Raw genomic sequence first — 14,836 nt, 5'->3', positions numbered from 1 at the left:
AAGCGATGAAACTTGGTAGGTGAGTTGAACTTATGACGCAGAATAGAAAACTAGTAAAATTTTGGACAATGGGCGTGGCGCCGCCCACTTTTAAAAGAAGGTAATTTAGAAGTTTTGCAAGCTTAAATTTGGCAGTCGTTGAAGATATCATGATGAAATTTGGCAGGAACGTTACACTTATTACTATATGCCTGTCTAATAAAAATTAGCAAAAGCGGAGAACGACCACGCTCACTTTTTAAAAAAATTGTTTTTTAAATTCAAATTTTAAAAGAAAAGTTAATATATTTACAGTATATAAGTAAATTATGTCAACATTCAACTCCAGTAATGATATGGTGCAACAAAATACAAAAATAAAAGAAAATTTCAAAATGGGCGTGGCTCCGCCCTTTTTCATTTAATTTGTCTAGGATACTTTTAATGCCATAAGTCGAACAAAAATTTACCAATCCTTGTGAAATTTGGTAGAGGCTTAGATTCTAGGACGATAACTGTTTTCTGTGAAAAAGGGCGAAATCGGTTGAAGCCACGCCCATTTTTTATACACAGTCGACCGTCTATCCTTCCGCTCGGCCGTTAACACGATAACTTGAGCAAAAATCGATATATCTTTACTAAACTCAGTTGACGTACTTATCTGAACTCACTTTGTATTGGTGTAAAAAATGGCCGAAATCCGACTATGACCACGACCACTTTTTGAACGAAAAAAGGGATGAAACATGGTAATTGTATTGGTCTATTGACGCAAAATATAACTTTAGAAAAAAACTTGGTAAAATGGGTGTGACACCTACCATATTAAGTAGAAGAAAATGAAAAAGTTTTGCAGGGCGAAATCAAAAGCCCTTGGAATCTTGGAAGGAATACTGTTCGTGGTATTACATCTAATCTAATATATATTATAAATGGCAAAGTTTGGATGTTAAGATGTTTGGATGTTTGGATGTTTAGATGTTTGGATGTTTGGATGTTTGGATGTTTGGATGTTTGGATGTTTGGATGTTTGGATGTTTGGATGTTTGTCCAGACGTTTGTCTTTGTGACTCAATAACGCAAGAACGGCTGGACCGATTTGGATGAAATTTTGCACACATATAGCCAATAGTCTAGAAGGATCTACTAGCTATATATTTTTCAAAAGGGGCGTGGTCCCCGCCCCCTAGGAACAGTTATAATTTAATTATTATATTTTTTCGTCTTTGCGACTGAATCACGCCAGAATGGCTACACGGATTTTGATGAAATTTGGGACACAGACAGTAGTCTACTAGCGAAATTTTTTTCGAACATGGAAAGAGGGGTGGGGGTCCCACGACCCTTCGAGAAATTATTTTTCATAATTTTTACACATTATAACTTTACGTATACTGGCCTTCACCAATATCACAGACTCAAGGGGTCAAATAAGTCGAGGGCTTACAAAGTAAGCAGTGACACCCTCCGCCCGCCCCCCTTTATCTCCCCCTCTGGTGTAAAATCCATAAATTGTTATAACTGAATCTAAATTTTCTCCTAAATCAATAGTTTTTGGTATCTGGTACATACAGAACGAGATCTAGACAATTTTGGAGGAACGATCAGTGGTCCTCTCCTCTACTCCCGCCATCCGCCCTCCATCAATTGTTTTTATTAGCACGCTTTTATTAGCTTTACCTGTATGTTTCTATCTAACTTTTTATTCGCTCCAATGCGACTGCTGCCTTATTAACATGGTTTTATAATTAGCTTCACTTTATTTGTAATCCCGTAAGGGTCATATCGAGACCCTTCCGGGATCATTTCTGGATGGTTTTCGGGATCGGTCCGGGATTACGCCGGGGTAATTTCGGGACTTTTTCGGGACTATTTCGGGATCATTTTGGGACCCTTCCGGGATCATTTCTGTATAGTTTACGGGATCCGTCCGGGATCCCGTCGGGGTTATTTTGGAACATTTTCGGGACTATTCCGGAATCATTTCGGGACTATTTCGCGATCATTTGGGGACCCTTCCGGCATCATTTCTGGATGGTTTTCGGGATCCGTGCGGAATCTCGTCGGGGTCATATGGGGACTTTTTCGGGATCATTTGAGGGCTCTTCCGGCATCATTTCTGGATGGTTTTCGGGATCCGTCCGGGATATCGTCGGGGTCATTTGGGGACTTTTTCGGGATCATTTGGGGGCTCTTCCGGCATCATTTCTGGATGGTTTTCGGGATCCGTCCGGGATCTCGTCGGGGTCATTTGGGGACTTTTTCGGGATCATTTTGGGGCTCATCCGGCATCATTTCTGGATGGTTTTCGGGATCCGTCCGGGATCCCGTCGGGGTCATTTCGGGACTTTTTCGCGACTAATACGGGATCATTTGGGAACCCTTTCGGCATCATGTCTGGATGGTTTTCGGGATCCGTCCGGGATCCCGTCGGGGTCATTTCGGGACTTTTTCGCGACTAATACGGGATCATTTGGGAACCCTTTCGGCATCATTTCTGGATGGATTTCGGGATTTGTCCGGGATGCCCTCAGGGTCATTTTGGGACTATTAGGTGAGCATTTGAGGACCGTTCCGGCATCACTTCTGGATGGTTTTCGGTATCCGTTCAGATTCCCGTCGGAATAATTGCGGGACTTTTTCGGGATCATTGGGGTCCCTTCCAAAATCATTTCTGGATGGTTTTTGGGATTCGTCCGGCATCCCGTCGGGGTCATCTCGGGACTTTTTCTCGACTAATACGGGATCATTTGCGGGCCCTTTCGGTATCATTTCTGGATAGTTGTCGGGATCCGTTCGGGATCCCGTCAGGGTCTTTTCGGAACTATTGGGAGATCATTTGAGGACCTTTTCGGCATCATTTCTGGTTAGTTTTCGGGATCTTTTCCGGGTCCCATCAGGGTCATTTCGGGACTTTTTCGGCATCATTTAAGATTGGTTTTCAGGATTCGTCCGGTATCCGTCAGGGTAATTTCTGGACTTTTCCCAGACTATTTCGGGATAATTTTGGGACCCTCCCAAGATCATTTCTGGATGGATTTCGGGATCTGTCCGGGATGCCGTCAGGGTCATTTTGGGACTATTAGGTGATCATTTGAGGACCTTTTCGGAATCACTTCTGGATGGTTTTCGGTATCCGCTCAGGATCCCGTCGGAATTATTGCGGGACTTTTTCGGGATCATTTGGTGTCCCTTCCGGCATCATTTCTGGCTGGTTTTTGGGATTCGTCCGGCATCCCGTCGGGTTCATTTCGGGACTTTTTCTCGACTAATACGGTATCATTTGCGGGCCCTTTCGGCATCATTTCTAGATAGTTGTCGGGATCCGTTCGGGATCCCGTCAGGGTCTTTTCGGAACTATTAGGTGATCATTTGAGGACATTTCCGGCATCATTTCTGGATAGTTTTCGGGATCCTTTCGGGGTCCAGTCAGGGTCATTTCGGGACTTTTTCGGGATCATTTAGAGTTGGCTTTCAGGATTCGTCCGGGAACCCGTCAGGGTAATTTCTGAACTTTTCCGAGACTATTTCGGGATAATTTTGGGACCTTCCCAAGATCATTTCTGGATGGATTTTGGGATCAGTCCGGGATGCCGTCAGGGTCATTTTGGTATTAGGTGATCATTTGAGGACCTTTCCGGCATCACTTCTGGATGGTTATCGGTATCCGATCAGGATCCCCTCGGAATCATTGCGGGACTTTTTCGGGATCATTTGGGGTCCCTCCCAAGATCATTTCTGGATGGATTTCGGGATCTGTCCGGGATCCCGTCAGGGTCATTTAGGGGTGCGTTCGAGATCCCGTCAGGGTCATTTCGGGACTTCTTCGGGAATATATCGGGATCATTTCTGGAGGGTTTATGGGATCCGTCCATTACCCCTTAAGGGTCATTTCGGGACTATTAGGTGATCATTTGAGGACCTTTCCGGCATCACTTCTGGATGATTTTCGGTATCCGTTCGGGATCCCGTCGGAATCAATGCGGGACTTTTACGGAATCATTTGGGATTCCTTCCGGCATCATTTCTGGATGGTTTTCGGGATTTGTCCAGGATCCCGTCGGGGTTATTTCGGGACCTTTTCGGGGCTAATACGGGATCATTTGGGGATCCTCTAGGGGTCGTTTCGTGACTTTTTCTGTATTATTTTGGGATCATTTTGGGACCCTTTCGGCATAATTTCTTGATGGTTTGCCGGATCCATCAGGGTCATTTCGGGACCATTTTGGGATCATTTGGAGACCCTTCCGAGGTCATTTCTGGATCCGTCCGGGATGCCGTAGGAGCCATTTCGGGATTTTTTGTTACTTTTCCGGGATAGTTTTTGCACCCTTCCGGGATCATTTCTGGATCTGTGCGGGATCCCATCTGGGTCAATTCCGGACTATTTCGGGATCATTTTGGAATCCTTCCGGAATCATTTCTGTATGGTTTTCGCGATCTATCGTGGATCCCCTCGGAGCCATTTCGGAACTTTTTCTGGAGTTAGTCGGGATAATTTAGGGACCTTTCCTGGATATTTTCTGGATGGTTTCTGAGTTCCGTCCGGAAGCCCGTCAGGGTAATTTCGGAACTTTTTCGGGACTATTTCGGGATCAATTTGGTACCCTTCAGGCATCATGTCTGTGTGGTTATCTGGATAAGTCTAGAATCGTGTCGTTGTCATTTCGGGTTTTTTTGGGACTACTTCGGGAACCACTCCGGGGCGTTTCTGGATGGTTTTTGGGATCCGTCCGCGATAGCGTCGGGGTCATTTCGTGGCTTTTTCTGGATAATTTCGTTATCATTTTGGGATCCTATCAGGTTATCAGCTCATAAAGTTCTTTTTTTTACTCAATTACAAAAATAAAATGCATTAGACAGAAAAAAATTTTAAACAGATAACTTTATAAGCAGGCTAACGTGAATAGCCCACATATTTCATTTTCTCCTTGCGGACGGGGCCGCGGGTATAGGCTAGTATATAAATAAATTAGCGGTACCCGACAGATGATGTTCTGGATTACCCTGGTCCACGTTTATGGCGATATCTCGAAAAGGCGTCCACCTATAGAACTAAGGTCCACTCCCTTTCAAAATACTCATTAACACCTTTCATTTGATACCCATATAGTACAAACAAATTCTAGAGTCACCCCTGGTCCACCTTTATGGCGATATTTCGAAAAGGCGTCCACCTATAGAACTAAGGACCACGCCCTTTTAAAATACTCATTAACACCTTTCATTTGATACCCATATCGTACAAACAAATTGTAGAGTCACCCCTGGTCCACCTTTATGGCGATATCTCGAAAAGGCGTCCACCTATAGAACTAAGGCCCACGCCCTTTTAAAATACACATTAACACCTTTCATTTGATACCCATATTGTAAAAACGCATTCTAGAGTCACCCCTGGTCCACTTTTATAACGATATTCCGAAAAGGCGTCCACCTATAGAACTAAGGCCCACTCCGTTTTAAAACACTTATTAACACCTTTCGTTTGATACCCATATTGTACAAACGCATTCTAAAGTCAACCCTGGTCCACTTTTATAACGATATTCCGAAAAGGCGTCCACCTATAGAACTAAGGCCCACTCCGTTTTAAAACACTTATTAACACCTTTCGTTTGATACCCATATTGTACAAACGCATTCTAGAGTCAACTCTGGTCCACTTTTATAACGATATTCCGAAAAGGCGTCCACCTATAGAACTAAGGTCCACTCCATTTCAAAATACTCATTAACATCTTTCATTTGATACCCATATAGTACAAACAAATTCTAGAGTCACCCCTGGTCCACCTTTATGGCGATATTTCGAAAAGGCGTCCACCTATAGAACTAAGGCCCACTCCGTTTTAAAACACTTATTAACACCTTTCGTTTGATACCCATATTGTACAAACGCATTCTAGAGTCAACTCTGGTCCACTTTTATAACGATATTCCGAAAAGGCGTCCACCTATAGAACTAAGGTCCACTCCATTTCAAAATACTCATTAACATCTTTCATTTGATACCCATATCGTACAAACAAATTGTAGAGTCACCCCTGGTCCACCTTTATGGCTATATCTCGAAAAGGCGTCCACCTATAGAACTAAGGCCCACGCCCTTTTAAAATACACATTAACACCTTTCATTTGATACCCATATTGTAAAAACGCATTCTAGAGTCACCCCTGGTCCACTTTTATAACGATATTCCGAAAAGGCGTCCACCTATAGAACTAAGGCCCACTCCCTTTTAAAATACTTATTAACACCTTTCATTTGATACCCATATCGTACAAACAAATTCTAGAGTCACCCCTGGTCCACCTTTATGGCGATATCTCGAAACGGCGTCCATCTATAGAACTTAGGCCCACGCCCTTTTAAAATACTCATTAATACCTTTCATTTGATACCCATATCGTACAAACGAATTCTAGAGTCAGGCCTGGTCCACCTTTATGGCGATATCCCTAAATGGCGTCCATCTATAGAACTATGGTCCACTTCCTCTTAAAATACTCTTTAATACCTTCCATTTGATACACATGTCATACAAACATATTCCAGGGTTACCCTAGGTTCTTTTTACAACATGGTGATTTTCCCTTACTTTGTCTCCACAGCTCTCAACTGAGTATGTAATGTTCGTTACACCCGAACTTAGCCTTCCTTACTTGTTTTACATTGAAATTATGCGGTAAACAACGGCAACTTTACCAGAACCAATAAATTTCGAGTTTCGTCAGCTTCTTATCTTATTAACAACAGGCACCTACAAGTTATTCTTTTACTATCGGCCTGTTATCGATAACGCTATATCAGTGTGCAGCTATCAGTTTGATATCAACTTTTTATAGTCGCTTCTTATCGGCTTGCTATCGGCGGTTTACGGAAATTTAATCGGTCTTATATTGAAGTTTTATCGATATCTGCTTTATAACCAACCAATGGGTCGTTGTTAACAAACAACAACAAATTGGTATAACTGCGAACAGAAAACGATCCATTTTCGATAACTTATTGATGACAAATCGACAACTTTATGAAAACAAATCGATACATTTTCGATTAAAAACCTATAGATTGTCGATAATTTTTTGATACCGAAACAATTAGTTTTTGGAATGAAATCAATAACTTTTCGATAATAAATTGATAGAAAAATTACAACACCCTAACACCCCAACAAACCAATAACTTTTTGAAAAAAGATCAATAAATTTCTTATAACACATCTTCCATTTTTGATAGCGAATCGATAACACATTGATAGTTTATCGATAATTTTTTTTGTAACATATCGACAAATAGTAGTCGAATCGTCGATAACATGCTGCTAAGAAATCGAATACAATCGGCAGCTTATTAATAACCTTTGTTATCGATAACGAATATATGTATAAACTTCGATAACAAATAGATAACTTGTCCCTACCTCGTTTATAGCACACCTTTAATAAACCTTTTATTTCCTTTCCTTGCCTTGCATTACTCGCACACAATGTCACTATGTATTGACTACACTTACGCTTACATTCTATATTCCCTCATATAGCATACCTACCACTCAAAAAAATACGCTTACGATTTTTATTATGGAACCCCCCATACAGTGAGCAAAAAAACGTAATGTAGAACGGTGTGAGACCGTCGAGCTACAGATGTTCGGCGGAAGACGGAAGGTTTCGACACCGGGGTAATTTTCTGCACTAATGATAATGGCGCCATGCTAACCGAAGTATAGTATTTGGCTAACTTGTGAGGGGAGCATTTTCTCTCATTGCTAGATAGCGAGGGAGATGACGAATGTGATACCCAATCCCTGTTGACGAAGTATATGCTCCGCTACCCAACTATGGGGACTCAGAATGACAATATCTTGGCTAAAAAAAAATAACAACATGTCGAGTAAAGATGCACTACGAACCGAACTGTTCAAACCAGAATATGATGAGTTGGTTAAGAGCATACCAACATACGAGCGAGTTCCATGCAAAATATAGTCGGACGAGCGCATGCCTCCCGTTAGGAATCCAACCCCAGTCCACAAGAAACTTGATCTCGCAAACAGCGCTTATTGCCGCGAAATCAGCCTGTATTATAGCGAGCACAAAGTTATATTTAGCGTATTGTGCGAGAGTAAATCTACTGTCGACCAGCGCCCAAATTCCAACCTTCGCTAACGCTAAAACTCCATCGCCAAAATCTCTGGAACACTATCAAGTGCGCAGAAAAGCTAGTAACTTTTGGTATCATAAGGAATAAACGCCCAAATCCTATGTCAAATTCATTCGAAAATAAATCAGGTTGCAGGCAACATAGGCTAGATCCCAGGGCGTCAAAATTCGAATCAATTAATTTTTGAAAAAAAAAAAAAAAATGCATTTGGATTTTGCTGCACTTAAAATAGTATTTTTGCCTGTGTATTATAATAAATAATTCATTCTTTTTTATGAGTTTCGAATTTTGAATGAAGCTGTAAATTATTTTTCCGCATAGCAGTCGTAAAAATTTGCATAAAACATCTATTTCACTTCACCTGGAATTTTTGGAGTTTATGGAGCTTGTTATTAACGTCATTCAATGCGGTGACAAGAAATAACATAATGTGAATACGACTATTTCCGAAGTGATCATAGTAGTATGTAAATGCAGGTTCTAGCCCAAATGGAGAAAGGAAAAATGAGAAAGGAAAAGTATATACACACCGACACACATATATATACAACAAAACAATTTCATTGCCTACTTTTAGGCGCACACGTTCTTAAGCTTAGAGCTTTCGGTTTGTGTTCTGGCTGATCTTCTGGTTCCGGTTTGTGTTCTGGCTAGCTTCCGCTAGGTGACCCATTAAAAAAATCTTAGTGGTGTATAAGAAAAAGCTTAGAGCTTTTTACATTTAGCAGAGCTTTGCCGTTCAGGAGAGGATCGTTAAATGGGGGCCCTACATTTTTAAAGGGCCGCAAATTTTTAAATGTTCCCTCATATTTATAATGAGTCGTAGACTTCACCCGAGCCGTTTTAAAGAGTCCCATAGATTTCTAATCGAGTGACTGCTCCCCAATCCCACCACCCCCTCTTTTTTCTCGTCTACAAAAAGTAGCAGTTGGACACCTGTAGTACACCCCAACACCCAACCCCCAACCCCCTTTTTTCCCGCCTACAAAAAGGAGTCGATGGGCACTTGTAGCACCGCCCCCCTTTTTTCTCGTCTGCAAAACGGGCCTGTCAGGCACCCGATCAGGGGCAGATTGTTAACTAAAAGTTATCTTAATATGGAACTCATGATTTTCCATTATTGAACATTTTATTTGTATGTACATACTTACACATATGATTGTTTGATCGTAAGTTTGTGTACACATGCTGATACTGGCCCATATATATGTATGCATGTGAGAATTTCATAATTCCATTTGGGCTCCATAAAAATGAGAACATATACATAAATTATATTTTTTTTAAATATCAATATTGAACATTTTGTGTACATGCCATCACATATGTTTGTACATGGGAATATCAACAAACTACAAAATACATACCGACACAGTCACATCCATCCATATACATATGGGAGTGACAGACGGACGTAGAACAAGAAGTGGACGCAGCTTAAACACAGTGACAGCAACGTAAAGGAATGCAACTCTGTAACGAAAAGAGACGGACAAGATAATTGGAGAGATGGGAGGACGAAAGAGCGACTGACGATGACCACGTTATGAGAAGACAGCAAACGAACGAACGAACAGTTGACACTTTGGCACCAACCAGAACGCAGTTCATAAAGTTATACTTTAATCAAATACGTGTGTAATATGTTATATGTAATATATACATAAATATTTAATAAAGATATATGAACCAAACCGCGTATTAAACAAATCCACATTTTGGGGGCTCGCCCGGAATAAGCCAAACGAAGAAAAAATCATCTGCATCTCAGGCAAGCAGAGCTAAGGCAAGCGAAAAAGTAGTGACTGCGTGCGAACAGTGCGAAATAGACAAAACTGCAACAATCAAAGAAGAGTGACGTCTGCGTTTGAAGTCGGCAGAGTTGAGCTAACGAAAAGAAAATTTGCGGTTGCATAACCAATTTAAGGTAACCAAATTCATAAAATCCGGAGAAATTTGACATTTGCGTTAGTTGCACCAACAACAATACGCATTTGTGACCAAAGGTGACACAATTTTTTTTTCACCATTACATATATGCCCACATACATCGAAATATATGTATATGTAAGAATACATAAAATCAACGGAGGTATGCAAGCACAGTTACGTATAATAACCGCATGAACGCCAGCAGATCAGAACCTCAGCGACGTCAACAAAAACGCAGATCTGCTTTAACAACGACACACCAAAGACGCACTCACACAACAGAACAGAGCAGCAACTTCGTCATCATACAAGTTTTCACTCAAAAATTATTGGTATACCAGCTACAAAAGCTAATACGCCAATTACACGGCTCAAGTATCCTTGTGCCAATTACCAATTTGCGCAAGGTTTTGCCCGGTGTGTGCACTGGTTGGGCTATTTGCGCAGAGAAATGTGCTAAAATCAAAACGATTTTGATATTTACGCATATCTGCAAATATTGCACATGCTTTTTTCTTCGTGTGTGGTGAATGTGACACAGTTTACCTGTGGTTTATGATAATATAAAATCAGTAATTGTTGCTTAAAAATGTTAATATCGAAGGCGTAAGGACCATCTCTAGCTTGTAACAGGAATTCACACAAATTCAATAATACATAATTTTTTATACAATTATAACAATGTTTCATTTTTTGCGCTAGTTGAAAAATTAATATTGCGCAGTGCTGCAATGAGTTGAGCTGGTCTTGCAACTAAAATATATATATTATAAATAAAATGGTAAATAAACGCTTCTGGTGCGAGTTTTTCGACTTATACTGTAAATTACCAGCACTGTGGAAAATAAATAGTGTTTTTTTATACAATTAGTGCCTTTTTTATACAATTAAAACACATGTTTCATTTGTTGCGCTACACTAAAAATGAATATTGCGCAGTGTTTTTGAGCTGTGTATATCAAAATTTTCATTTGCACAAATTCCGTCGTTTTATATTTGCGCATGGCTTTTGTGCCATGTATGGGCCGTCTAACGCATATAATTCGAATGGCACAACTGCTGTAGCAACGACGTCATCATACAAGTTGTTACGAGCAAACTTTATTGGTATACATACGAATTTTCCTCACGAAGCGAACGTACAAATACATATGTTAATTTGGTACGAGCGGAGCGATCACAGCAGCAACTTCGTCATCATACAAGTTGTTATGAACATAGCTCAATCGTAGACGGCAGCGTAGACAAACCCACCACCATTGCCAGAAACGATATAATATAGAGACATTGCATAGACGAAAAATCGTGTGAGGCAAGCTTCACAAAATTCTAGTAGGTCACATTCACCACTTACCACAGCAGAATTTGTTAAACTACCACTGTCTGTATTTGTTATTTAATAATTATTTGTACACTTTTTATTCAGCTAATGTGTTCAGAATTTTAACTTTTACTTACTAAAACTCCAATCAGTGTATTTCTGTGCTTAAATTATGTTAAAAATTGTGTTAAAGTTTTTGGTGTGGTGGAAGTGACCTACTAGAATTTTGTTACGCTCCGCTGCTTTCCGCCGAAGTTCGCGCATGCAATATCTTTATATTCAAAAATTTTTGCCATTGCGACTAAAACGTTCACTTCAACAGCGAAGTTGGTAGAAGCAGAGAACAATCTCATACATACGTTAGCGGCAGCAGCAGGTGTATACCAGTTAGGAGAGTTGGAAACAAGCAGCAATAAGGCGAAACGAAACAAACGAGAAGTAAAAGTTGAGTGGAATAAGAAGAAGACGGTAATTCCTCAAGTGAAGGAAAGACGAAGGTGATTTAAGGTAGAAAGAACGCGATAAGAAGGTAAAGAAGTTAAATAGTAAAGAAGAATAAAGAAATTATATCGAGAAACAAAATAAAAGCTCAGTATAGAAGTTGAGAGAAATTTGTAAAGAAGATAGTGCAGTGTTGGAAGTCGAAAAAACACAATTCTAATTAGAAGTTGACATGTGCAGTTGTAATGCGAAATTGAAGCCACAAAATCTTACTGAAGTAGGTACGCCAATAAACAATTGCATATAAGCATACCAATTAAAAGCATAAAATAAAAAACGAACGACTATGGAATGTAATTTCTAACTAGAAATGTGTTACCAAAAGATGTCTATGCTTTAATTGATGTTCGAATTGATTGATTTTGCTTCATAAAATACGATTTAAACTGTATAAGTTCTCAGGTGTAATTAAATTACTTACGTATGTTCATTTATGTGTAATTTCTCGATCATTAAAATTTTATTCACGACATTGTACGTTGCTTATATATCTTTTTATATGTTTGAAAAGACTGTCGATGGTAGCAGAGCGAAATTACTTTAATCTTTAATTACATTCAACAATAGAAAACAACTATAATTATACGCCTGCAAGAAACATTTTTAAATCAATACATTCATATTTAAGGCTTAAAAGTAATATATTCGATAAGTTTATATTAGAAGCACAGCAAAATGGACACAGGGGCCATAGACGCGGACGTAGTCCTAAAAATGACAGTAGTGACTCTAAAAGAAAGATTAAGAGAACTAGGGTTAGGAGTGGTTGGACGCAAACACGAACTTAGGGAAAGACTACTCCAAAATTTAGGCCTGATTGATGATGGGGACGACGAATATGAAGATGGTGATTCCCAGCCGAATCAATCCGTAATTGAAGTTCCATCCAGACCATCGCCTGCGCCGGCAAGTACTGCGCACTTCACTTTTAACGATATTCAGGAAAGTCTGTCAACTTTCGATGGTTCCAACACATCCGACATAAAGAAGTGGATTGAGTAAATAGAAGAGAATGCCGAAATCTTAAACTGGAACGAAGTTCACAAATTTATATTCGCAAAACAATTGTTACGTGGTGCTGCTAAACTTTTCGTAAGTAGTCAAACTGGGTTACGGGATTGGAGTTCCTTGAAACTGTGTCTCAGTAAAGAGTTTGGTAGTAAGCTGTCCTCAGTTAATGTTCACAAAATATTAGCGAAAAGACACAAGAAGCAAGGCGAATCAAATCGCGAGTATTTGTATGCATTAATGGATATAGGCAAATTGGTTCGATTAGATGAAGAAAGTTTATTGGAGTATTTTATTGATGGTATTCCTGGTTCTAAATTTAGTAAGGCTGTACTTTATCAGGCAAAAACCATAAGTGAGCTAAAAGAGCAAATAGTCATTTACGAAAAGATTAAGCAGGAATCACGACTGGATAATTTTAAGAAGGTTGAGCCATAAACAGACCCAAACAAGAAAACATAAATTCTACTTTGCCAACAAAAATCGAAAAGAGATGTTTAAAATGTGGCGAATTTTCGCATTTAGCGAAAGATTGCAGACATAGAGAATTTAAATGTTTCGAATGCCAACAAATTGGACATAGGTCTTTCGAATGCAAAACACAACAGGGTATAGGCAAAGCGTGAACATCAACAGGGTACGCGCACAAAGCGCGAACAGGGTCACGTTAATTCAATTGGTGAAGCACCAAAAACTAACTTAAAACCTAAAAAGATAAAAGTTTGCAACATGGACGTATGAGCTCTAATCGAAACAGGCTGTAGTTTACGTTTAATGCGATGCGACATATTTAACAAGTTGGATAAATCTATTCAACTGGTTCCAGAAAGACGGCAACTGTTTGGTATTGGTGCATCCAGAATATCGACTAGGGGTAGTTTTGAAATAAAGATACTAATAGATAAAAGCCCAGTAAACTTGACGTTTCACGTAGTAAAAGCAGGTGATAGAACTGTGGCGTCGAGTAAGGTCGATAATGAATATGTAGCAAAAGCTGTTGTGCCAAAGGACGACGATCCGATGGCAAATATTTTTTCAAACTCATGTTTTAACGTTATCGGGGAAGAAAGAGATTATGGTTTAGCTCACCTTAATAAGGGATTGGCTAGCGTGGTAAGGCAAATGATAGAAGAGTACAAGCCAAAGAAAGATAATAGCCCTCCAGTGAACATGAAAATCATCCTTACTGACGAAGTTCCTGTCTATCAACCGCCGCGAAGGGTGTCATACGAAGAGCAAAAATTATAGACAAACAGGTAGAACAGTGGTTGGATGAAGGCATAATACGCCCAAGCTCTTCGAGCTATGCCTCACCTGTGGTACTCGTGTCAAAGAAGAACGGCACAAAACGACTTTGTTGCGACTATCGTAAGTTAAATTCGAAAATTATACGCGATAACTTCCCTATGACCTTAATCGATGACGCACTAGAGAGGCTTAGAGAAGCGAATGTATAAACGACTTTAGATTTGGCAAATGGGTTTTTTCATGTACCAGTGGATGAAAATTCCCGCAAATATACAGCGTTTGTAACTCATAGTGGCCAGTATGAATTTCAGTATGTACCTTTTGGTATCTGTAATTCACCAGCAGTATTTTGTCGTTACATTCATGCAATTTTGAATGATTATATTAGGGATGGGACAGTAGTTGCCTATATGGATGATCTGGTGATCCCGGCTGAGACTGAGGAAGAAGCTGTAGAGAAATTGAGGAAGGTATTGAAGCTAGCGAGCGACAAGGGCTTGAGGGTTAATTGGGGAAAATGCCAGTTCCTGGCAAAAAGGATACAATTCCTTGGGTATATAATCGAGAACGGTACGATTAGACCTAGCACCGACAAGACCAAAGCTATAGATAATTTTCCTTTACCCCAGACGAAAAAATCACTACAAAGATTTTTAGGCTTAATGTCTTACTTTCGC

The 14,836-nt window shown here is 39.9% G+C and overlaps 1 pseudogene; it reads right to left on the bottom strand.

Moving 5' to 3' along the window:
• The window catches only part of LOC137243855 (T-complex protein 1 subunit eta pseudogene), a 258,228-nt pseudogene that overhangs the window by 171,980 nt on the left and 71,412 nt on the right, over window positions 1–14,836 (bottom strand).

The sequence above is a fragment of the Eurosta solidaginis genome, chromosome 3 (assembly GCF_040869045.1).
Source record: "Eurosta solidaginis isolate ZX-2024a chromosome 3, ASM4086904v1, whole genome shotgun sequence".
Classification (NCBI taxonomy): Eukaryota; Metazoa; Arthropoda; class Insecta; order Diptera; family Tephritidae; genus Eurosta; species Eurosta solidaginis.
The sequence above is the reverse complement of the archived record's forward strand: the minus strand, read 5'-3'. Positions and strand labels throughout refer to the sequence as shown.